The 27,574-nt window shown below is 39.7% G+C and overlaps 1 protein-coding gene across 1 annotated transcript in view; it reads left to right on the plus strand.

Moving 5' to 3' along the window:
- Positions 1–27,574, plus strand: part of myo5aa (myosin VAa) — a 424,551-nt gene that overhangs the window by 158,559 nt on the left and 238,418 nt on the right. The window lies entirely within an intron of this gene.

A 27,574-nucleotide genomic window follows, 5' to 3' on the forward strand; every position in this document is an offset into this window, starting at 1 on the left:
TCAACCCCAGTCATCATTTCTATTGGTAACAGGATCTCACTGGAGTTCCCTTCAATTAAATCTTATATTATTTTACAATTCCTTACAATTGTATCTTAAATAAACAAATAAGAAGTCACAAAATAGCAAAAAAGGCCTGTTATTAATTTCCGCAGGCCAAGCAGATACATTCAACATTAAAACCCCCACAATTATAAACTTCAAGACCATATATGACTGCATAACAGTTTAACATATTTTGCTACTAATAGATTAATCAGCTCATTGTTGCAGCTGTATTCTGTTACATGAGGACTTTGAGGAAAGAAATACACTTTTCCTTGATAAAAGCCAACACAACAATTCAACCCTAAAGCTCATCCCTCTCATTCTCCTCCTTCAGGAAGACTTGTCCATCCGGCTGCTTCCTCCAGGCCAGTTGGATGTTGTCATCCAATCCCTTGTCCCTGAGCTCCTTCTTCATCTGAGATCCAAAACTCTTCATGATGATCATTCAAATACAAATAGATTACTTATCTATAGTTCACTCATCTGAATGGTAGTTTTTGACTTTCCCTTATTTCTTCTAGTGTAAAGTCTTACCTCAGGTTGCTAAATAGTATTTGTACATGTTCCTGATGCATTTGGTGGCAGGTGGCTAAGTTTCTGCGAAGTACTTACAAATATTTGCACTGCTTACAAAATGCTTGGGTCCTTTCAATTGTGATATTGAATGAATAATGTATATCATGTTCATCCAGTTGAATTTCATTTAAATGAAGTCAAAAAGTCAACTTTATTGTCAATCTTTCAGTTTGTGTGTACAAACAGAGATATTGAAATACTGTTTCCCACAATCCTGAGGATTAAAAAATGCAAATATATTTACAAATATATTTACATATATGTATACACATATAGATGAAATTCATTTGCAACATTTTCTTCTACTTTTGTTGAATTCATAATTCTTGAATAGCTTTTTATCTGTTTCTTAACCATTCTGTTGATTGCTCTCATGTAATCTGAGTTCCCCCTATTGCATGCTTTCTTAAAAAGTAATCTGGTTGTTTTTCATAAAAGGGGAAAACATGATTTACCTTCACCAACAGCTTCTCCTGGAAAACGGGGTCGTTCAGATCCACATCAGAGTTTGATGTCTCGATCCTCAATTTAATCACTTGCATTTTAACATGCAAGTGATTAGAACAGGCATGGTCAAGTCCACGTATCAAATCCAGTATCTGCTGGTTCTCTTCCAAGTTTCTCACAATGGCCAGGTCTGTTTGTTTTGCTCTGCAGTAGCTCTGGGAATCAGTCCAGCTCATGGAGTTCAAAAGCCAGCAGTTAACAATTTCTTCGGTTTTGTGGTAGTGATTTATTTTGTCAGAGCTTATTAATTGAAAAAGGTAGCCGTTGTGTCTGGAGGATTGATCAAAGCAAACAGGAAGAGAAAAAAACAGTACAACGGACTAACATTGGGTGAGCCTTGGTTGTTTGTTGTAACAAGTGTTTCTTTGCACATTTTGATCCCTTAAAGATGGACTGATTAGTATAGCTTTAACACGAGTTGCATATACATTAGTTTCCTAACCAGACCCGAACCATAGGACAGATCAGAAATATGGGCTGTTTTTGGAAGGCACTGACAAGCATCCTATTTTATTGTTTGGGTGTGAAGAAGTGATGATTGAATCTAGGATTGGCCTTTGGTGTGCAGTCACATTCACCCATCGAAGTAAGCTTGAATAAAATAACCACAATTATTTCTGCATCTCCGGTTTAATTTTCAACAGCCTTGGCTGTCAAAAGGCTGTTTTTATCCATGAAGTGGCTACAATGTTCACACTTACAATGGGTGCATATGTATTCATCACCTTGAAAGGTTTCCAGTCTTTGTTATTTGATCAAAAGAAAAGGAAAACAGATGTTTCTGTGACTGAATGAAATTGTGAATGGCCACCTGTGCAGCGGTAAATATCTTGCCTCTGCTGAGTTAATGGTGCATCAACACAAACAGCACCTCCCTGATCCACCACCCGACATCGCTCAATCGAGACAAGGAGTGTTGCAGAGGGGTTGAAACAGACATTGAGAAACTAGTTTGAAGACTTAGGTTAAACCAGACGAGTGTTGCTTATGCATTCATAATAAAATAAGTTTGAAAGAGAGATGAAGTTAAGATTATGAAATGGATAGAAGCCAACAAACATCAAAATGTAAGAAAGATCTGGAAACACCTGCAGACTCTGATAAAAGACAAATGGAAAGGGAGTAGAGAGGGAAGGGTGAGGTGGGGCGGTGGAAATTAATTTGGTGCAGAACCTTTTATCGGCTTGACAGTTCTGCAGCAGCCGGCCTTGGCTAGGCTGCTGTCTGTCATGTATTTTGGAGGTTAGATAAGGCTTGCATCTCCTGCTCACTAACAGCCCCTGAATGATAGGCAGGATAAGCAGATATTACCACGTTTGCAGCGGCTGGGCTGCCGTTTGATCAATGGATGTGAAATAAACACACATCCATACATATTACTTGCACACAAATGGGAAGGACACCTTTTCACAAAGCATTTTCTTTCCTCTTTTTAGGGAAATCGCTCTCCATTTCTATCAAAACGGCTCTTCATCTTTGTTCCTTGAAACTGAGCTTCTCAAGAAAGTAGAATATAAATGAGCGGCTTAAGATGAAAGAAAGGATGGCGGCGGATAAGATCCATCGTATCACAGGAGAGAATATCGTAAGATTTCTTTTTAATTTGAAAAGGATTGTCTTTTCTCTCACTGTGCTCAGCTCTGACACGTTGTCATTTGTTTAGAGGCCTCTAAGAAAGGTTTTCTTAGACACTTTTCTGACCAAAAGCAGAAAGTAGGTGACACAGTTTTGGTCAACACACCATTTTCCCAAAGACAGTACACATTGGTTTTTGCTAAACATGACCAAAATCTTCTCCTAATTTGAAAGAATTAGTTTTAGTTAATTCAAATTAACAAACTGTTACGATAGTGATAGCGAATCAGAAAATGAGCACTTGAATAATGTAAGTATGGACTATTTCTTATGGTTTTGAGTTTTACATTTTTTTTTCTTTCCATATTGCATAATCTTTCTCTCTCTTCATTGTTGTCTTCATTTAAAACTAAAGCTGTTCGCTGCAGTTAGCAGGGATCGAGGTCACTCGGTGGCAAGCAGCTCTCTATATGCCTCCAGACACAAACAGTTTCCAAAGCTGATTATGGACAAATGTGATGCCTTAATACGATACAGTTTTGTTATATCAATGCAAAAGTGATTCCTATTCTCACATATAACTGCAGGTCAAAACAGTGGCAATGATGTGTAATAATGCTTACGGTATGTCTTGTTTTATGCGTAATTCTGTTAAATACTGCCATCAGAACATGTAAATACTATATGGAAGCTACACTGAACAAAAATATAAACCATTACATTTCACAACTGTAAATGTTTGTTGTTGATTTGTTGCACCCAATTTGATTAAATTATTCAGTACATTTTTATTGAAAGGAATTCAGATAGCACTATCCAAAGGTCAGTTTAAAAAAAGTCTCAATGCCAATGTTTAAAAGTAGGTTTTTCTGCATTTAAAAAGGATCTTTTGAAGTTTACATTGGTTTGTTTTTACAACAGCAAACATCACTCCCTTCTCACAGGCCATTTCACAACATATACTACACTGAACAAAAATATAAACGCAACACTTTTGTTTTTGCTCCCATTTTTCATGAGATGAACTCAAAGATCTAAAACATTTTCTACATACACAAAATAACCATTTCTCTCAAATATTGTTCACAAATCTGAAAAAATCTGTGATAGTGAGCACTTCTCCTTTGCCGAGATAATCCATCCCACCTCACAGGTGTGGCATATCAAGATGCTGATTAGACAGCATGATTATTGCACAAGTGTGCCTTAGGCTGGCCACAATAAAAGGCCACTCTGAAACGTGCATTTTTGCTTTATTGGGGGGGTCTGGGGGGGTCCGAAAACCAGTCAGTATCTGGTGTGAGGGTTAGGGTTAGGGTTCGGGTAATGTTGTGAATCGAGTGGCCTGTGTTCGTCGTCCATAACATACGCCTGCCCATACCATAACCCCACCACCACCATGGGCCACTCGATTCACAACATTACCCTAACCCTAACCCTAACCCTAATCCTAACCCTCACACCAGATACTGACTGGTTTTCGGACCCCTCAGACCCCCCCAATAAAGCAAAAATGCACGTTTCAGAGTGGCCTTTTATTGTGGCCAGCCTAAGACACACCTGTTCAATAATCATACTGTCTAATCAGCATCTTGATATGCCACACCTGTGAGGTGGGATGGATTATCTCGGCAAAGGAGAAGTGCTCACCATCACAGATTTTTTCAGATTTGTGAACAATATTTGAGAGAAATGGTTATTTTGTGTATGTAGAAAATGTTTTAGATCTTTGAGTTCATCTCATGAAAAATGGGAGCAAAAACAAAAGTATTGCATTTATATTTTTGTTCAGTGTAATATATGTTGTGAAATGGCCTGTGAAAAGGGAGTGATATTTGCTGTTGTAAAAACTAACCAATGTAAACTTCAAAAGATCCTTTTTAAATGCAGAAAAACCTGCTTTTAAACATTGGCATTGAGACTTTTTTTAAACTGACCTTTGGATAGTGCTATCTGAATTCCCTTGAATAAAAATGTACTGAATAATTCAATCAAATTGGGTGCAACAAATCAACAACAAACATTTACAGTTGTGAAATGTAATGGTATCATTTCAATCAGGAGACTTCATTTTTTTCAAAGAACATTTATTGACACATGTCATAAGATAAATGTTAAGTCTTTGGCGATTAGACCCCGGTCCTGAAATCGTATATCTAAAGGGGGGATGCAGCCGTGAGCATATAGGAAACCCCCTGGGGTCTAGACACTGTTGATGATGATGCTGAAGATCTGGATTTGATGAGGAGATGGGATGAAGAGGTGTGATGAGGTATTTGGATTAGCTCTCCTGGCTCTGGATATGATGAAAGGAGGTGGATGGGGAGGAGGCGGGCGGCAGCATGGCAACCTGAAATCACAGCTGACTGCAGGAGAGAGGAGAACCATTTTAAAGTTTGGCTGCAGCACAGTGATTGGCTGCTGGAGAATGAGGTGAATGTAATAGGTTAAAGTCAACGCCTGTGATGAGCTGATTATATGCAGCTGCAGAGTGAATGTATATATACCCACTCTTCCTGAAAGAACCCTTCGCTGAGCTTCGTATCAATATATGTAATTTTAAGCAGTTTCTATGAGGTCGGGCGGTCATGTTTCTTGAGACTTCCAAAATTTGAGAGAGCTCTCCATGGACTTCAGAAGCAATCGGTCCTGACAGTTCAGACAGTGTAATAATGTTTCCAAGGAAACGCAGAGACATCTGAGGCACGTCTGCAGAAATGGTTTCCAAAGCATGACTGGGGGGATTTGAAGAAGACTCAGGCACGGCTGTCAATGAGTCCTAATGCCGGGGTTTTCTTTTTCAGTGTGGACTTCAATACGGACAATCCATTTCCTGTTAAGGGGTTGGATTAGGTCAGGCTGGATATCCAATCAGTGTGGATCAGCTCAAAAAAAGGCTCTGAACAGCTTACTGCAAATCATCATCATGGCTGCCACTGTCCTGCCATGAGCACCAGAGTCAAGTTGACTAACTGCTTCCAATTTGAGAGATTTGTTGGGAGTCCATGATTTCCACATCTGCATGATGGCAATTTGTGTTATTTCCACAAACAACAATACATCATCCCTTTGATTCCCTTAAATTAGTCAATCGTCATAATCATTACTGATTACTCACGTTCATCATTCCAGCACCTGCATTATCATCGTCTAATTTAGGAGGACCAACAACACGCAGGATGATTGTTGTGGGGCTGTGCAGGTTGGTGGTGATAGTGTTCTTCTCTGCACTCCCAACAATCACTGACCAGTAAGTGTTGCCAATGCTTTGACATCACTGGACTGACAGTAGCTCCCATACCCTCTTTGCAGACATCAAATGTGCTGAGACTAGTGACAAAACCAAAGAAGCACATAGCTAAGCCTGGGACAAAAAAAAAATGTGTAGTCATCCAATAACAATAAAACAAAAAGGAATAGCTATTGAAAGGCAGAAGTTATACAGATATATTGTAAACATATGTTTGTCAGCTTTGCACGTTAAGGTGCAATTACAAATATAAAAAGTGCTTTTTCTGACATAACACGTCTGCAAAAGCATTCTCCGTGTAGAAATTGAGACCTGTAGTGTATTTGTTTTGCAGATTTATTGAGGTGCAGTAATGTTGTGGTGCAAACCTATAGGATCAAATATTTAGCAATAATGGTAATGCAACTGTGTGTGGAGAGTATACTATTCATACTGTATCCAGCATGGGGGTGTGGTTATCCCTTTCTTTTGTTTACAACTCAAACCCCAACCCAATACACAAAGTTTTGGATTAGTTTCAGGAGAAACTGCAGTAAGCCAACATAAATTGTGTTATGTAAGGTAACACAAAAATAAAATATGAGTTTAAAGTTTCCGGCCCACATGCCTTTTGACGTTCTAAAGCAGGGGTGTCAAACTCAAGGCCCAGGGGCCAAATCCGGCAAAGAATATAATATGTTTATTATAAGGTTACATGCTACTTTACAGAAGCACGTTGCCCATAAACTACATGTCCCACAATGCATCTCAAATGTTACTTTTTTCTTAGAATTTGTCTTTTTCTCAGAACTAGATTTTTTTTTAAATGTTTTTTTTTTTTTCAAATGTTACTTTTTTTCCCCTCCAAAATGTAACTTTTGGTTTTTCCAGAATTTGGCTTTTCTTTTTAAATCATTTTGTGACATTCTCACTGAAGAGACTTGCAATTATTTGCCCTAGACTTCTGTTTTCAGACGTAGTTAATTATGAAGTTATTACTCTATTCGATAATAATCCAATGCAGAGGCAATCATGTAATATAAAACATTATTTTATATATATTAAATATTTATATATGTATTTTTATATTGTCTTAAAGTTACAACCAGCCCTTTGAGTGCAACCATAATGCTGATGTGGCCCACGATGAAATTGAGTTTGACACCCCTGCTCTAAAGGAAAAGAGGTTAGATTGTAAGCAATGCTGCTGGTTATCTCTCTTACGTATCGTCCACACGGTTCCGTCGCATGCTTCAACTGGGTTACGGTTAGGGTTAGTCCCATTCACTTTGAATGGGGTGACGTCAAGCTTTGCCGAACTGCATTGTGGTTCCGTCGCTTTGCCTCCGTTGCTTGCTTCGAAAGTTGAGAAAAGTTCAATTTTTCAAGCGTCGACAGAAGCGCCAGCAAATCAAATCATACGCCAGTACAAGCTTTAGCCAATCAAACAGCGTGCTTGTGTGTCTGGGGCGGGAGATTAATGTGACTGGTTGTTGGTCGCACTCCAGACAGGGCACGCCCAACGGCAAGCTTCAACGAGACGAAACCGTGTGGACGATACGTTAAGATGAAAAGTTGTGAAGTAGTAGGTAAACATGCTTCTTTGTGTGGTCCGAACATTAGGTAACAGTAATGTAACATGTGCAACTGCATTGCACCATCTAATCATTGTTTTGGTTGCTCCCCTGTGACAGCGGAAATTCTGTGAGCCTTTGCAGAAAAAGAACCTTAAGTTAGAGACAGATGGCCAGACTTTAGCAGCATGGCAGGAGTGTAGCAGAAAATAGAGAATCAAGCAGTGTACCTGAGATGGAACTGAAGAATCCTGTTTTCCGTATTAATTAAAGTAAGGATTAATAAAACAGCCTTTACATGAGTTTAGCAAAACACAATTCAGATGTGTATACACATATGCAGAGATTTATGAACATATCTGAAGGGGAGATTATACAATGACTCCCACAAATTGAATTAATAAAACGTGTTGTGAAGACATTAACCTCCCTGGTCAGCCGAGTTATAATGTATCAACATCACTGAGCAAGGGATGATGTGTTATTGTTTATTCTGCCTACCTGTTGCACCCATAATCCAGAGTGTGATCCATACCGTCTCGAATATCACAGGATTAGATGAGAACAAATATTGATTGAAATGTTATTTGTTACACCTGTGAGTATAACTCTCAGTAATGCAGTGTGTTTTTTCCCCTTGTTATAAAGAAATATATAGCACACATTGCAACTGATACATGGACTCTACTTCCTTGTTATTCTGCAAGGGAATTTTAAAGACAGGTTGCTTTGCATGTGCAAATAAAGTCGACTCATCAAACCCATCAAAGGTGTTCAGGCTGACATGCAGGCCAATCCCTGAGGTATTATATATAGCCTTTGAAGTGCTACATCTGCCAATGCAGAGGTCCTATCCGAACTGGAGCTGAGATGTGCACCAGAAAGAGAAGAACATTTGTCAAATTAGTTTCAACTGTGAAAAACATACAACAACCGCTATACTTTCTTTACATATGACCCGTGGCAGTGCAAAGAATGGCAGCATTTCTCAGTTTGAGTGCTGCAAAAAGACAAAATATTAGTATATAATATTAACAATGGTATCACGCTACACTGAAGCTCTCCCCAGCTCTACAGATCAACTTTGTTTTGGTTCCCTCTCATCAGCTGTTGAGTGAACATCTCTATAAATTGAAAAAGCTCGCTGGTGAACACAGTGCAGAATGCAGCTTAAGAGCCTGAGTGGGAAACAGCAAATCCAACATGAAAGAAAGCAAATATTTTCTTAAATGTACCCGACAAAAGTAAAACTCCAAATGTATACAAAATATTTAATTTATGTTCAAACTTAATCAGCAATAATTTGCCCTTTGTGAATCATGCTGATATACTTTCTTGCAAACAGTTTGGTGACTAATACTGATTCCATATATGTCTGTTAAATAAAATGCTACAGCCAGCAGCTGTTTTGTTTTGCAAAGCATAAGAATATGAAAGATAGGGGAAACTGATAGCCTGGCTCTGTTCAGAGGCAACAAAATCCACCTACCAACACATTTTAACATGTGATATCTTTTACTCTTTCGTGAATATAAGATCTAAATGTAAAAACAACTCTTTGCTTTTTAAAGGGAGATATATATCGAGGCTCAAATTGACTAGACTGTCATTAAGATTACATTAACAAGGAGCTCTATTCTTCCAATTTCAATTTGCAGCCCTTTGACTGTAAATGTGCAACTCACATATGGAAACACGAGTCAGTTGTGAATTACTGAAATTGTGTGGGAGGTGAGAAGCTGACTGTTAGGGTCAGCTCTCCATTGTGAGACATCACCGCTGTGCCTCAGGCGTGTTCCTGGTTAGAGGTGGTATTTCCTTTCCTCATTATTACCGCCTACACTTCTTCAACTAGATGGGAGGAGATTTAAGGGGATTAGAAGTGATGTAACGTCCTGTGACATCCTATCCTCGATAGCATCACCCGGGGTGTAGACCAGAGACACGAGTTCCAGTGCAATCACACTCACACAAATAGGCCCTACATGTCTTGGAAATAGTGTCACAATGCAGGGACAGCAAGCATGGCTTCTGTGGTGAATAGGAGTCAATTGAAAAGAACAAATATACAAACACACATGATCACACCAACCTACACTAGTATATTAACTCTTGCCACTGATATGGAGCCAGGGGTCATTGGTGACATCACAATGCCCGCAGGAGATATTGTGGTTTTATTTCTAACAAATAGTCAAACATGTTTGTTAATCGGCTTTATAATTAGCCTAACATACCCACAGGTCATCTTGAAATTAGACCATACTGTGATGTCCAACCCTGATATTGTGCTAAAGGATATCACAGGATCATGTTCTAAAGGCACATTAGCACACAAAAAGGTCTTTCTGCCCTGGTGAAGAGATTACAACGATGCACTCTAGCTTATGGATCGGTCACCAAGACATGCAATGGTTGGATGAGGTCGAAATGTATATTTGGTTCACAAATTGTTTATAACTATTTTTAAATGTTCATACTGACTATGTTACAACATCTCCTTTATTACTTATATTCTAATAATTAGTCTTTATGTGCAGCCCTAGTAACATGATACATTACCCTGAGTCGTCACTTAGTCGTCCCTCATTAGTTCATGAATATCTAGTTCAATCTTAGTTCAATAAATACCCTTTTGCTGCATCTAGTTGAATAATAATATTAATAGTTTCATAACAGTATACTGGTCATATTACAGTAATGATAATTGTAAATAAAAATAGAACAATATTTACAAACACTTTGAGTATTTCAATTCACATGCTATAGTGCTGCTAAATTGTCAACTAACTTGAGGACAATAACATATTATAGTTGGACTGTATATTCCAGAGAGAATGAAATCACAAACCGTTCAAACCCTAATTGTGTTCATACTGAAGACCGTATTGCTTTGTAGCTCAACACTGAGGGTGTTTCTCAATCTCGAGTAAAGCTGCGCGGTATTAAAATCCCCACAATGCTTTGCGCACGGACCAATTTCCCCAAATCTGTGGCGGAAAATGTAAGGCAGGGCCTCTCATATGACGCACACCTGCACATACTGTTCCTTTCTTCATTTTCCGAGGCTAGGAAGTATTCTTGCCTCGCTTCTGAAGGAAGATGCTCGGAAGACATGTGCTACCAAGCAAGCGTACTCGACATTGAGAAACACCCTGAGCCTCCGTTTTACTGTTTTGGTCAGGGTCAGGGTTAGGGTAACCGTGCCGATTGTCGACTCAGCAAAATGGCATGTGACCTTTTCTAAACCTGAATTTTTTTTGTCAAATCACAATTAGCTAAATGTAAGAAAAACAAACAAACGGGTACCATGGACATGTTATTTTATCTTGTGATGTTACTTTAAAAAGGTACTTGTAGCGGCCAAAATCATATAGAAATGAAACTGATAATTAACTTAAAATAACACATGCCGCTGAGGCACTGATCGAGGTCCAGACAAGAATCTCCGTTTGTACATTTATTTCCATGATCCAATATCATTAACATAGAACAATCATCAGGTGTCCTATGTTTCTTTCCTTTAGCCTTTCCTATGGCTTCCTTTCTTGTGGCTCGAAACACCCTGGTAAAAAACCATGTGCCTACTAGTGCTCTACTCACGCCACCACCTGTCTCCAATATATACACCAGTTACTAATCACCCTGTATGCAAACATGCCTAATAAAAGCATAGAAACTACTTCAATAATAACAATAACTAAGAATACATTAACTATAATCACTATAAACAGCAAGAAAATAAATGTTTAAGTATTAGGTCATATAAAGAGATATATAGCCCCAACAGTACTCTTACATAAAAAGACACAAAATACCTATATTGACGTTTGACATGCCCCTGTGGACCGGCCCAGTGTTGCCTGGAAATCAATATCTGACCCTGGGCCCAGTATGGCAGGGGTCAACATACACAGCTATTAAAGAGCCTGTGACAGCCTCCCAACAACTGTTGTTCAATGAAATATTGGGCTACTAGTCATGTCGAACCGTCAGTTTAAAAAAGAAAGTGCGATACCGGTCTGATAAATATCAATAATTTCGAACATCGCGGGGAAATTTCTTCAACTCATTTGGAAGTTTTGGGGGAAGCCGGAAGTGACGTCAATGCGGGAACGCTTCACTGTGCGGCGAGAGAGCCAAACACGGACAAAGTGTGTTGTCATGCGTAGAAATAGTGAATTACTGAGTTTAGGCACGTCAATAACGTTTTAATGAAGTTGACTACAGTATGTTCATATTTGTCAGTGCTTTCATGTCAATTAGGCGAACATAAACATAAATGATCGTGGTGAAGATGATGATTAAATTAGGATTACAAATCGGCATTGAGCGCTGCTGAATTTCCTCCCGTGGGATGTGATATAAAAACAAATCGATTATTTTTGTAGTTGTAAACTCAAGTGGATGAAACTACATTTATTAGTGCTTTCATGTGAATTCGGCGAACATATGATACATTAAATGATCGTGAGGATTATGATTTAAAAATCGTTTGTTTGAGCCGGTCTGCATTTCCTGATGAGAAAACAAACCGATGCTTGGTTTAGTTGTAGTACACCAACATGGATTAAACGTGTGGTTTTTTTACCACAATGTTGGGGAAATTAATGGATAAAATGCACAGATTATTATTATTATTATTATTATTATTATTATTCCCTCTCCGATCGGGACACTAGGTCCACCGTTTCCCCGCAGCGAGGCTCCCCCCGTTGACAGTTTACGGACTGGCCATCGGGACGAATCCCGATGGGCCGGTACCGAAGTGGGCCGGTCGGATAAGTCACTAGCACATCCCCCACTCCCCCCGTTGACACTTTACTAGCGTTACCGAAGTGGGCCGGTCGAGAGTCCCGGGATGATTTTTAGTCCCAGTCCACCACTGGCTACATGACCGTATGACCGCCCATATTGACGCACCTAATTCCTAAACTTCTAACAGATACAACATAAACCGATCCTTCAGCCTCATATGAGCTCTCAGACACGTTCAAAATTAAACTGTCATCGCTGTCTGAGCTTGCTGCTGTGTGCGCCATCGTGCGTTTACATCGGTTTACATGCAGATGCTGGGATACTGAACGGTGCAGCTGGAGCGCTGTGCCCGCAATGACATCACACATAATTTGGCGGGACTTGAAGAATCCACGACAAGATCCAGAAAATGGTCAACATTGAAGGGCAGATTAATGGTTATCAAAGTACAAATATCCAAAATCAGTTCAGTAACGGTTTTCAAGGGGACAGATTTAGTTGATGTTGGATTCCAGTGAACTGCCAACTAGAAAAAAAACCTTTCATTACAAACCTTTTGAAGGTAAATGCAAGTAGGAAAGGTTGGGGTTTTTCGAGGCTGTGACATCTATCTTCTTGCATTATTAAATCCTTAAAATGTCAACACAAGCTATAACAAAAACTGTAAATTCAATGAATTCAGGAGCCTAAGGTATTTACACACCAAGATTTATGCCATTTATGAGAGCAGAAATACTTCTTTACAGTGATTTTAAGCTACGCTGAGCAAGCGGACTCAATTTTTTAACCAATTACCTGTCAAATATGAATGTTTTAAATAGCTTCGGTTATCATTTATTATGAGAAGCAGTAAGAGTAAGTATATAAACGGTTTAAATATGAATGTAATCTAATTGAATGTCGTAGAAATACCAGAGGGAGCACAGCATTTTTATAGTTGACACTGACATTTATGCACACATTTGCATATCATCTGCCTCACTAAATCAATGTAAAAAGGAAATTACTATTTTTTAGAGTATCAATTATACCTGAAAACAGAGGCACATAGGCTATCAATCTGTCATTTCAATCAACAAGAGACCTTGGGAGCATCTTTGCTGTTTGAAGGATTTACCGCTTTGAGTTCATCCAATAGAGGGTTCTCTTGAGGATGAATACAATGACAGAGATGAGGAAAAGGAGCATGTAGGCCATTTGACGAGTTGGGGATGATTAGGAACGGTAGGGAACATATTTTATACTATGCATAAGCTTTTTATTGAATCCTCTTTATGTGAAAAGGAAAGAGAACATGACAGTTTATCTATCCACTACAAGCTCATCTGTCGAATAGATCTTTTGATTATACCTCCAATCGAAACCAGTGGCCATGCGCTATTACAAGTAGTGCTGTGTACCTGGACTCACATTCAGGTTCAGGTCCGGACTCAAGTCCAGAGGATCAGGTTCAGGTCCGGACTTATAAGTCCGGACTTGTGTCAAGTGGTGTGAGTAACTAAAGTGAACTTATTGTGAGCTAATTATCAATTGAAAATAAACTCATAATCAACTCAAATTCAAACTCGTCAGGTTTATTGTGCCCCCTTCCAACTTGTGTCTACACCATGTCTTTTCTAGAACTCTACATGTGTTACTAACTACACAACACAACTACATACATAGTGATGTACATACAAGACTCAATATGCAAGAGTACAAGTCTATGTGTTCTTGTTCAAGAACAACAGCATATTGACATTGTCTGGGTGAAGTGTTGCTCTTTCGGCAGACACTATATAACCATACATACAAAGGAGTTAGCTTAGCAACACTACCAAATATGGCAACCAGCATCCCACGCTGTCAGTGTCCACTATGTCTAAGCCAGTTTCCCTTGACGTCACACAGATCTCGCGAGCAGTTGCGATATTTTGCGAGACTTCGTGAGCTCAGTAATGGCCGCCATATCAGAAGCCAAAACAATGTTTTTCGTCTTTTCTCAGCGCAAATTTCTCGATCTATGGAAGGTTTTAGATGGTTTAGAACACAAAGGAGAATATACGTAAGTACCGGTTCCTGACGTTCCGGTTTTAACCGGAATTGAACCGAAACTTTTTACAAGTCCAGTACCGGTTCGGCGTACCGGTACGCAGCACTAATTACAAGTGTAGTAAATCAGTCTTTCCTTCAAAAATTAAGTATGCAAAGCTGTCGTCAGTTTATTGTTAAATTGTCAGTTATTGCAGGTTTAAGTGATGCAATACAATGTTACTTAACTAGTCCTAAAGTAAGAAAACTCAAAAGACACAAAAAATTGTAGCACAATTGAAAAATTCTCCCCAAAAAATATTGCACGTCTTTGATATCTTCACATTAAATATTTGTTTCAGTATATATTGCATACTCTCCGATTGCCTGGTTAGCAATGTGTATCAAAAACCTGGGACATGGTGAAAGTGTCCTGGTTCGGCATAATTTCTACATTAATATCTTGGTCTGCAAATTAGATATTTTGAGTTTACTGGTGCTAGCATAATTGGTCGATTCATAGCACTAGGTTTCAAAATACATGGATTTCTGGAGCAGACTAACAAGGGTAGTCAATGATAAGAGCCAATTGTGTACATTGATATTTGGAGTTTAAATTAAGTGGCTAAATTCCAGCAGAGTGCAAGTCTAACAAAATACAATATTGAGTATTACGGAAAGTGTAGTCCAATCCTCGATTCAGAAATGTTTTCTTTATCTTCCTCTCAGATAAGGACTAGAAACAATACGAGAAAGCTTCTAAAATAGGACACATGTTGACATGGTAATCGATACAATTACCTCACAAAGGACACGGTATGGTACATGTGCAGAACACCATCGTCTGCATTTCAAACACTCACACAAGGATCTAAAGGAGAAATAATCCCAAGACATTAATCCCTCTACATGTAGGAGATGTTGAGTAATTTCAACCTACAAATTGAGGATTTACACCAAAAGCTACAAGCACACATGTACAGCAGCATGGCAAACTGTAGACTACACGTGCATATGTTCATGCTTCAAGGTTTATACACACACAAACACACACAGGCTTTTCTGTAATCTGTGGCTATAGCTGCCTCTGGCAGGCAGTAATGAACTCATGCTGCTTCTTCATGATGAAAACACTTAAAGACATAACACAACATAACTCTCACACAAAACATACATATTCTGTAAACACGTTAAGAGTAAGACATAAATATATTATAGATATGTAAAGCCTCAGCCCTCTTAAGCCGTTGTCTGTGTCTTCTTGTTTGTGTGGGTGTATAACTCAACTTTTGTCCCTGTTTGTGACATCATGTCCACACCTATCTTTATGTGTATGAGCATGAGCGTTCCCGTTTGTATGCCCCAGTTTTCCTATTTGTGTGAATAAATGTCCCGGAGGTGCGCTCTGGCAGCAGATACCAACGGCTAAATGGTATTCTCGTTCACTCCTCCATCAATCAGAGACACAAAACTAGAGCTGGGTAAAACCTCTTCTCAGACTACGTTATCACAATGTGGTGAAAGTGTGTGTGAAGAGGGGGTTTCATTCTTACTCCTAGACCGTGTGTGTGTACACATATAAATGGTTGTAAAAAAAAATTGTACATATGGTATGATACGTGTGAAATGTGTAACATTTACACAATACACATGTTAAAACTGTTTTTGTTTCCATATTATTTTTGTATAATGAATATAGGCACGCATGATGAGTGTGTGGGTGTGTCTCAGTATTTGAAAATGAGTGTTTGTGTACTGAATGTGATGCGTGTATATAGGAGTTTTTTTCTAATGCATGTGCAAAAAGAAATGTGTCTGCCCGTATGCGTGTGGTCAGGCTTGTTAATATTCTGCAGTGTGCTGACAGCCTCCCGGCGCAGCGACACCTGGTCATGCCTCAGAGCGCCGGGCCGCTGTGGGACACCTCTGAGAGGCCTTTCCGACAGCCTGACACTGACACACTGACACACATACACACCCCACCACCACCACCTCAACACAATCTGTGACTTTGGTCTCACTGCTTGGTCATATTTTAAGCTTTTCTGTCAAATATTGTTTAATCTTCTTACACAGAATAAAATGCGATGATTACAGTCCCAATCCTTAAAAAGCTATACCAAATATTTCAGGTGCATATATGAGGCTGCCTCATCCTTTATAGAAAACAACTGTTATCAACAAGCTTAATTCATATTGTTTTATTATAGAAGTAACGGGTTTAGAAAAAAAAGGTGTCAAAAACTGGTCACAGTCAGCAACATTTCACACCTACATGCTGAAACTATTCAATACTAAAAAGTGAGGTTCTACATTTGGTGAGTTTTAGAATGAATATCTACTTTATGGCACTTGATAGTTTATTGGATTGCTATTAAAAATAATTTGACAGTGAACATTAACAATTCATGTTTGTAAGGAGAAACAACATTGTCAGCTGCAACTTCAGAAGAGAACTGTCATACACTAATGCTAACTAATAACATCTTAATGTTACCCAGGTAAGTCTATCCTGTCTCTTGGAATTATCTAAGTAAGATTCAGCCTATAGACAACTCAGCGTTTACCTTGGTAATCGTGCAGACAATGTTTGGTTAATTGAGATCATTAGATCTGATCCATCACCAGATCAAAGGGCAGATGAGGACTGAAAACTGCCATTCACTGTGTGTTTTTATGACTAAGCTGACCCTAGAACAAATATATTAAAAGTTCATCTTGCAATGTTATACATTTTACATTTTATTTTAGAATAGATTTTTTCCTTACGTTTGAGAACACTGCTGCAGAGAAAGAACAGTAGCATTACAGATGAGAGAATCTGTCTTGAAAACAGCACGTACTTCTCAGAAGTCAACTTCAGTTGGAGGAGCTTCATGTTTAACTCAAAGGAAGGACATAATTAATATTCTCATCACTAAAGAGGAAGTTTGCCAAGTTGCAGAGCATCAAAGAAGAATCAATCTGTACCTCCACTGAGCGCATGCAGGTTCCAGGGCTCAGCTCCAGTGTAATACAATGAACAAGGAATTTATCACCCAAGTTCTGACTGTATACCCTCTGCAGCTATGGTGCTCAACAGCCTCCTTCCCTTAAAGGCCCGGACACACCAACCCGATGTTGGTTGTCGATAGATGTCTGGCCGTCGATGAGCGTCCTGTCGCCCTACTCAGATTGGTGTGTCCCGTAGTGATGGGTCGTTTGCGAACGATTCGTTCTTTTTGAACGAATCTCTGAAGTGAACGAGATGAACTGATTCCTCCCACAAAACAATTTGTTTGTTTGAGTCGCCGCCTTCCGCCAAAAGCTAAAGAGAAGCAGTTTGCGAACGACAAACTTAAAGAACTGGCGGAAACAGTTCAGAACTGTTTCCTACAGTTCTTTTATATTATATCCCTTTCTTTCAAGAGGAGGGTCCCATTAGGGCCCCTCCGAAATACTCCATCTACACAGAGTTGGACTCATTTAGACAACTACCACAAATACAATGAAGTACTTTACTGTTGGACTCAGTACTAGTTGGACTTCTACCACAAGTAGGCTACTATGAAGTTATTTTACTGCATACTTTTTCAGTTATTCTCTGTCAAACTCCTGTGGCAGAATTTCATTTTATCTCTCATCAAATATGGCAGAAAACATGCAGTTTGACAGAAGATTAAAACTGTAATCAGAGCCCTCTCATCTGAGCTCCGTTACACACACACACACACACACACACACACACACACACACACACACACACACACACACACACACACACACACACACACACACACACACACACACACACACACACACACACACACACACACACCCAGGAGCGGGACATCCTCCTCAACCTGTCCGCCATAAATGCCTCAGAGGACGGATACCTGAACCGTAGCGTTCAGCTAGCTTAGCGATAAATACACACAGCGTTGTATTCTCCTCCCCCTATCTGCCCTAAAAGCTTCAGAGGGCGGATACCTGAGCTCCATAGCGTCCCGCTAATGTGAAACACACACACACACACACACACACACACACACACGCACACACACACACACACAGCGTTAGCGGGACATTCTCCTCCCCCTGTCGGCCATAAAAGCTTCAGAGGACGGATACCTGAACCATAGCGTCCAGCTAGCTTAGCCGCTAATTTAGCGATAAATACACACAGCGTTGTATTCTCCTCCCCCTGTCGGCCCTAAAAGCTTCAGAGGGCGGATACCTGAGCTCCATAGCGTCCCGTTAATGTGAAACACACACACACAGCGTTAGCGGGATATTCTCCTCCCCCTGTCGGCCCTAAAAGCTTCAGAGAGCGGATAGCTGGGCTCTGTAGCGTCCCACTAGCTTAGCCGCTAGCTAAAGGTAAACATAGATGGGTACATAGAATATGAATAAATCGTCACCGATGTAGAGGACATATTTTTTTTATTCACTTTGAACTCGGCCAAATGGAGTTTAATGCTTTGGGATTTAAGTTAGGCCACATAGTACCATACATGCCAACCTTTCCAAATCCAAAAGAGGTAGGTTTACGCACGGCAAATGTGCACGCCCAAATTAGGTCATCAGAAGAAATGGAACCCCAGTAATTACATGTATAAACCATGTATTTAACATATATTGCATCATTTTATGCATTTTTCAGAAAAAGTGGTAGTTTGGCAAATAGTGACATCAACGACATGTCTGGTCTGTAAAATGCCCGAAAAGTAAAAGAATGGGAGATAAATATCCCAAAGTCTCCACATTTTATTATATTTGTAATGTGTTTCTGGTCCTCTTTCAGTTGAGACAGTGTAGATGAAGGATGTGTCAGGATGTAGAACTCTTGTGTGAACATTGGATAAAGCCAGGTTCATATTTTTGTTTCATGTTGTTGACATATTCGAGTCAAAGGTTTGCACAGAGCGAAATAACTTTGTGTTGCGCCATAAATCAGAAAATACTGCATTAAAAAAGTCATTTCCTGCATTTTTCTACTGATAAAGTGTGATATAAATAATTCACAGGCTTTCAGATTGCTGTAGTTCACTAAACAGAGACATTAACGACATGTTTGGTGTTGAAAATGTCAGAAAAAGTGAAAGAATGGGAGATAAATATCCCCAAATCTCAAAATTTTATTATATTTTGTGTGTGTTTGTGGTCCTCTTTCAGTTGAGACACTGTAGGATGCTAACGGAAAAGACCAAACACTGGATGTCTTTCATGTGTTTTCGAGACACTGATATTAACGGGAAAATCCTGCAGGACTCAAATGCCTCGTCAGCGTTACCCCCGGTCTGCACGTCGTTTCTCTTTCAGAAACGCAGAGGACTGTTTGTACTATGATGCGATCACAGACACGCTGCAAACGGTGTCCGCCAAAAGTCGAGTCCAGTGTCTATGGAGTGTCATTTTTATTTGTTATAGTTTGGGAAGATTGAAAATCGGTAGGGAAAGCCAGCTATGTCGGTAGGCGGTAGAAACATGTCAAAAGCAGTAGACTACCGCCCAAATCGGTAGGGTTGGCAGGTATGTAGTACGTGCATGGGTTTGAAAGTATAACGTGCTAGCCTGTAATACATCGTATAGTTAGGCACACATTTATGAGATTTAACAATGGCCAATTATATTTCTTAAATAATATATAGCTATTCCCAGAGCATAATTCATGGGGCACAAGGTAAGGTGTAAAATGTGTTTTAATATAATAAATTTTACGCGAGCAAACTTCTGGTACAGACTTCGGCAGTAGCGAAGACTCAATGAACTAATTAAGTACAAAGACGAATCTTTCGCGAACGTGCAAATCACGCGAACCGGTGAACGAATTAGTGGACGAATCTTTAAAGTGAACTGAATCAAAAGATTTTTGTCCCCGAAGGGATTCGAAATGCCCATCACTAGTGTCCCGCACCATCGTGTCTTTTCGGCCTTGCCGACACCTTCCGCCGCCGATTCGACATGTTGAATTGGGAGGCTGTCGGCCAAATAAATAACTCTGATTGGCTGTTCAGCTTAGTGAATCAGTGCATGAGAAGCGAAACGGAAGTGAGGGACCCAAACAAACGATTAAGAAGGCACACACAGGCGGCTATTCTTTTTCATTTTCATCTCACCTTGACGCAAGAGTTTATTTTTCATCATGGCGATCTGGAAAGAAGAAACCGAAAATGGAACGCACACGCTATTTGTTGTTTGTTTATATCACGTAGTCTGTTCTTCTTCTCTCTGTGTATCACGCAGTCTTTCTTCCGGTTGTTGCCTCTTTTGAATGACAAATACACACTATCGCCGCCTGCTGGTAAGGAGAGTTATTGACACTCACGCATGCGCAGTTCGTACGTGATACTTGGCTGTCGGCTGAAGTCTTTGCGTTCCAGTGCGACTGTTGGCCAAGACGCAGGAGACGTGAGGCGACACAACAGTCGTGTTTCGTCGGGGCGTGTTATTTGGTGTCAGTTTGGTGTGCCTCTCACACATACCAATATCACCTTCATCTCACACAAAAATGCACTCAGACCCCCAACAACAAATACCAGATAGCACAGATAATCCCATCTTGGGCTAAGGGCAAAGAGTATTGCTTGTTCAGACCTTTCTACTAAAACATACAGTATTCTTTCATCCGTCAATCAGAAAAATAAATCAATTAAGCCTCTTGATGCCCAATCAAACTCACTCTCAGGTGTCTATCTGACTTTCATATTAAACAAATAGTATCAAATAATTCATTTTGTTAATATATTAATGTGGACGTAATTCAATGGTACAAATACTTTTTCATGAGATAAAACAATGTCAGTTAACTGTTAAGCCCCAAGGTCCCCGCCGGCAGGACACTGTGTCTCAGGGGATCTTAATATTTAAGAACCTATTAATGTGTTATACCAGATTAACGGAAATAATCTCAGCTAACTGACAATATAAACCATTTTTACCAAAACAAAACACAAGTCTCATAAGAAGCATCTAAATGACCCCTTAGCGAAAAATGCTAACGGGCATTGGCACAGAACTCAAGATCAAAGTTCCCTTATTACTTATCGTAGCTGCACATACAAGATATCCGATTAAAGCTGAGGTTCCACAGATTATTTAGGTATATAGTATCATCACTGAGTGATCTGAATTTGCGACAGGGAAGCAAAGACAGACATCACAACACGTACCTTTACGTAGCTTCTAGGGAGATCGTCTCACCGTAGCTGTTAATCTGATCAAAAGACGCGTTCAATGGCATTAAAACGAGAAAAAATGCGGCTGAATCGTTTAATCTATAGGTTGATAAAGTTCCTGAGCAATAATTGGAATTATTTATAATCCATAATTCCATTTTTATGTAAAAATCGCAGAGCAAAAGTTAGCTGCTAATGGTAGCCACCAGAGTGGCTGCTGCTTCCGGTCTTGGCTATGCGGCAGTATAATACACAAACATGACCAAATAAGGACTATCTGGGAGTTCCCCTCGATTCCATTGGCTCTGACGGTTAGAAAGAGATGTCACATGTCAAAATCCAGCAGGGGGAGCCAGAGATATGAAAAATCCACGAAAATGGCCCTAGAAGAGGTTTTTTTGAGCAAAATATGTCTAAAAATGTCAAATATCACTTGTTTTGCATCAATCTTGATACAGGGTACTTATTATATGTTGTACTTTGGATTCCTAAAGCTTTTAGTCTACTAACCCATCATCCACAGTTAGTTTTTTCACTATAAGTACATAATATATTTTGGACGGACACTATAATTTAAAGTTTTTTACCATGTTCAATCTGAATTTTCTTTAAAATAAAAAACATCTATACTGAATCTGACTTTTCTACATCCAACTGACAGGTTTATCATTACTTTGAGAAAAAAGATTATTAATTTAACCCTTTTAGAAGGGAAGATATGGTCATTTGTTCTGGGAATGTCATTTTCGAGCCTGAAACCCGAAAAACAGGCTCAGGGTTTAACAGGTTAAAGCAAGTGGAGTCCGTGTTCACAAGATTTTACTCCAGCAAAAGAACTGCAGACGATATTGATTTTTAGTTGCTCTCAATCAACTATCCTCTAACACAGTGCTTCTCAAACTTTTTTCACTAATGTACCCCCTTTGAAAAAAATTCTCAGCCAAGTGCCCCCTGACCGACCCCGACATTTTTTGATAGAAAAAGCCTTTGTAAATAATTACAATATAGTGATGTTCCATCAGTGTGTGATTGATTAACTCCTTCATGCATGAATTACAACAAACTAAGGATATTTTCATCTTTAAACATGAAAAAGCGAGTTTTTCAATTGAATTAATATATATTTAACAAACCAATGAACAAAATGATATATTATTAAAACTATAAAATACAACACACACATTTGACATGTTTATATAAAAATAATAAATTATATTTCTATAGCGCTTTGCTTGAACCCAAAGACGCTTTACATTTGGGAGGGAGGGTAGACAAACAAAACAAAACCAAAAAAAGAAACAAAGAAACCAAACAAAACAGAAAAGCAGTCAGGAAGAAGTTGGTTGAAAGGGGAGGGGGGCTTATGGATATACAGAGTTGAAGAGGTGGGTTTTGAGGCGGGACTGGAACAGGGTGAGGGACTTAGATTCACAGAGGTCTTGGGGGAGGGAGTTCCAGAGCTTCTGGGCTGCCACAGAGAAGGCTCTATCTCCGAAGCTCCGGAGTTTGGCCTTGGGGATGGAAAGCAAACCGGCTGAGGTGGACCTGAGGGACTGGGGTGGTTGGTAGAGGATGAGGAGGTCAGTGAGGTAGGGGGGGGGGGGGACCAGGAGTTTGTAATGGATGCGGTGTGAAACGGGGAGCCAATGGAGTTCTTTGAGGACACCCTTGGTGGTTCTAGGAAAATTTTATATAAAATTGTGTTTTTCTATTTAACTTATTGTACTAAGATTATTATGTAATCATGCATGGTATTTTTTATCAACCTATCTCACGTACCCCCTGCAGTACCCCAACGTACCCCTAGGGGTCCGCGTACCCCCATTTGAGAATCCCTGCTCTAACAAAAACTGTAGCCTACCGTGAATTGTATGGATAAAAAAAGAGCAAACTTAAATGGTTCATTTAATTCCCTATACCAGTACAAATAACAAATTCAGCAGTATTTTTACTACAATCAGTACTGAGGTGTGTAGAATGTAGGGTCTTCAAATAAGATAGATAGATAAGATTGCAAATAGAAGGAAATATTGACACTTATAGCTCCATTCTGCCTATAACGTCTAAATTCAGAAATGTTTCTCACTCTAGTCTCTATCCTCTGAGAAATTGCCTTCTGCCTTTTTCTTCCTGCAGTAATCAGCTGAACAGTTTCATATGTGGCTAATGATGGGGAAAAAAATGAAACCATACTTCCCCAGGGCTGGGCAGCGGGGATATGCAAGTATATGCATTATGTGCATGTTATCTGTAACATTTGCCCGTGACTAATGTATTAATTGTTTATAGTTGAAGACAGCAAAAAACTAAGAACAACACAATGTAGATATGGTTCTGGATAGATGAGTAGTTGTTTGGAATAAGTAAATTAGGCTTCAAGTTATTCTCATGCTACAAATGATTACTCAAGCTGTGGTCAAAGTATGTAGGAACTATAATATGTATGGGAAGAGAATGACACTATTAAAGGCAATCCATCTAACTCAAAATATCTGAAGCATTAAATATATGGGCGTTTCATTTTTACATCAATCTTACGTTATTCATCTTATCTCCCTACCAAGAATAATACACCACATGAAAATGTCATCCTGTCATATTTACAGTATATTGTAAAATTGATGTTAGGTAATGCAGCAATACTACTCTTGTGGGAACTATAACATATTGTTAAGTTTGTTTATGTATTGTAAGACCAGTTGCAGTTACTGGCATTAAAGACTATTTTATTCGCTTTTGGGAAACAGAGGCATATGTGGACTCCAAAGATCGTTACAGACATGCACTTCAGTGGAATTATTGTTTTAAATGTTTAGTAAATTATACTCGCCATATCATAAGATTGAATATTTTGTAATGTGTCGAGTGGTTGTAAGGCTGCAGTTAAAGAGCAAATGCAGACAACCAAGTTCACAAACAAAAAAACAAGTTTGAACTAACTAACAAAAGTTCACAGGCAGGCTACTAGATTTCAGCGTTAAGGGTTGGAGGTTTTAAAGCAAATGCATGAAGCATAATTTACATGTGGACTGGGATTGACTGTAAGTGTGAGATTTAGTTTACAAGCCTATGTGATTACTAACCTCTGCGGTTTGATTATGATCAAATTCAGCAAACTTATAAGAAGAGGCAAGTTTATAGCACCTTTTACAACAAGGCAAGTCAACACGCTTTCCTTAAGACATACAAGTCATTAAGAAAAGAAACACAAGGAATACAAAAAAAGACCATAAGGAACTTGTACTTTTCGTTTTGCTACAATAATTTGTATTATAATTAAGGTGGAAGTGTCTTTTGTTAATTGTAGCCAGCAAAGTGCTGCATGTTGGCTACAGTAACTGGAGGAATGAGGAGCAGGTAGATACAGACAGGGACACCAACAGACGCCGAGGTAGACAGAAACGGTTGTCTTCACCCACAGACAGAGACAACGGTCTGTATCAATAGCTGCACAAAGTCGAGTAGACTTCCCATCAGTTCAGTCCTATGGGAGCGCAGGACAGGGAGCATGAGAAAGACAGAATGGAAAAGAGTGGGAAGAGACCATAACTCTGTCTCAGCTGATCAATACACTCTCTGAGGATCGATCATAATCGTCCCCCCTCAGCCACTAGATGAGCAACCTAACCTGAGATCACAAGCCCTGAGTCAAGAGAGGCCTCCACCTTGACCCCTGTGACGAGTCCTTCTCCATCAAATACTGACAACTCAAATGGTATCAAGCATTTAGAATGAGAAGTCCGAAACACTTATGAACTGACGGATACTGGTAAACTTGATCTCATGTTGTTTTTAATTAAACCACTAATTTATGTGGAGAAGTTACATTAGACAACCCTGGGGATCACTTGGATCATGGATTTGTTGCTTAGATTGATTATGGATGTCTGGTTTTGAGGCATCTAGTGATGTCCTGTTTGATTAAACAAGGCTATCCTGCTCTATCCAGTGAGTAGTGACTTGATAATCTGCAGTTTGAGGGAGTGTATCACACATTGGCTTAAACAGGTAGAAGTGGAGAAATGTGCAGTTCTTTAAAAAAGGTCTGACTGAGGAAGAAATCTGAGGATTACTTGTGCTGACTTCTCTCTATCCCACCTCATCATACTTGGGTAAGGACAAAGTGAACATAGTAAATGTTATACACCACCTGCTGCTGACCTTCAGAGCATGAGCATCTAACAAAAGGCTAATTTGGAGTTTCTCAAACAAGGCGTTACCTTAAGCCTTGATCTCTGTTTGGCCGTGCTCTGGAGAATTCAAGCTTGCTGCGATTCAAAATGGAATTGGGAGTGGAGAAACAGAGAAGGAGTTGCCTGATCTGCTCAACAGGCCCAGAGGAATATACATAATTAGCTTTGGAAAATGTTCTAAAAGCATTTTAATTAAATCAAAACAAGGAATCCACACAGGGATCTCCAATGTGCAATGTATTATAAAGGGAGCTAGTATATAAGCTCACACAAAACAGACACATACATTAAATAAAAACATTTACAGTATGTTTATATATAATGTCTAAAATGTTAAATACACTTGTTGTTGATTTCTGTGAAGGAAGGCTAACAATCAGTTCATAGAACAAGTTAAGATGTTTACTGGTACCTGTTTCTTACTAGGCCATGGTCTCAACAGAGACTTAAAGAGCAACTTCCAGGTTAAAGACACCTGTGAATAAATGTGTAGGAAAATGATGAATACACTAGATTTTCAAAAAAATATACAGAAATATACACTAAAGTGACATCTGGCGTCGTTTTTGTAAGAAATGTTCACTTCCGCATAAAAAAGCCTTGGCACGTGACCTCCCGCGTGTGACGTAACATGGGGGGAAACAAGGGGGAGAGCGGCCGGTGTAACGTATTAATAAACATGGATCCCAATGCTAGTTTCGACACAGAAGACACAGAAGAAGTTGAACATGAATATTCGAATGCATATGACAGACCACAACCTTATAATTATGAGCCTGCTAGGCGTCCAGGACGCGAGATACGGCTGATACTTGACGATCTGGGGGAGAAAGGTTGTGGAGCCTCCGTTGATATGCCGTTGTAAACGGCTTGATGGAAAGCAGGTGTGTGGTCGGGGAGGGTGCACAGCTGATTGCAGCAGGTGAGTGGAGGTTGAGCCGGGAGCCAGGAGTGACAGCCACCACGCACACACAAACAACACAGACAGGGGGAAACAAACAAACACAAAGGAGACGGCTGGAGCAGTACAGCCACCAGCGTTACCTAATGCAACTCCACACTACGTCTTACGGTGCCGTGTACCGGAGGGGAGAGCGAGAGAGAGCAGCGAAGGGGGGGGGGGGAGAGAGATGTAATACGGTTTCCCGATAAAGCTGTGGAGAGTATGTGCTGCAGGGAGGTGGATGCACAACGCACCCAGGAACGAACGCTGGCTCCGGTCCTTTTCCCGTGAGGGAAACTGTGGACTCGATGTCCTGACAGGCTGGTATTTGTGCAACCTGCACAAACACAATACTGCACCATGATTACAAATGGTGAAATACAATGTAAAACTACCAAAAAATACCAGCTCACTAAAACACAATCGCTCAACTCAACGCAACTACTAACTATACCCGCGGTCAGAGAGCGGAGATGTTTACCCTTCGTGATGTAATATGACGCGTTTGACGTATGACCTAAAAAAAAAGCCGTTTTTAAGAGCAGAGCTCAAAACTGCTCCATTCCCTCTGAATTCCTGCCCTTATTTCTCGTAAAACATATCAAATCCTACATTCACTTTTTTAATTGTAATTTTCAAGCAAGTTTAAGCATAAATGTATAAAAAAAATATATTATTAAAATAAATATATACAAAACAAAGTGTATGTCAATTTGTTTGTCTCCCTCACACCCCCTGAAACGCTGTTTATGTCTGTAACATGAGGACATTGAGGAAATCGTTAACCCTCGCACTCCTATTGGATAGCGCTCCAACACATTGTAGGTGAAAGGCTAAGGGGCGGGACATCTGTAAGTGGCTGACCAATCACAACAGAGCGGGCCAGCTAACCAATCAGAGCAGACTGGGCTTTGGTTTCAGACAGAGGGTGAAAAGAGGTGCTGCAGCACAGGCACTATGAGAAAAATAAAGAGCTTTTTGAACATTAAAGCATGGAGACATGT

This window comes from Notothenia rossii, assembly GCF_949606895.1.
Source record: "Notothenia rossii genome assembly, chromosome: 2".
In the NCBI taxonomy this organism is placed as follows: domain Eukaryota; kingdom Metazoa; phylum Chordata; class Actinopteri; order Perciformes; family Nototheniidae; genus Notothenia; species Notothenia rossii.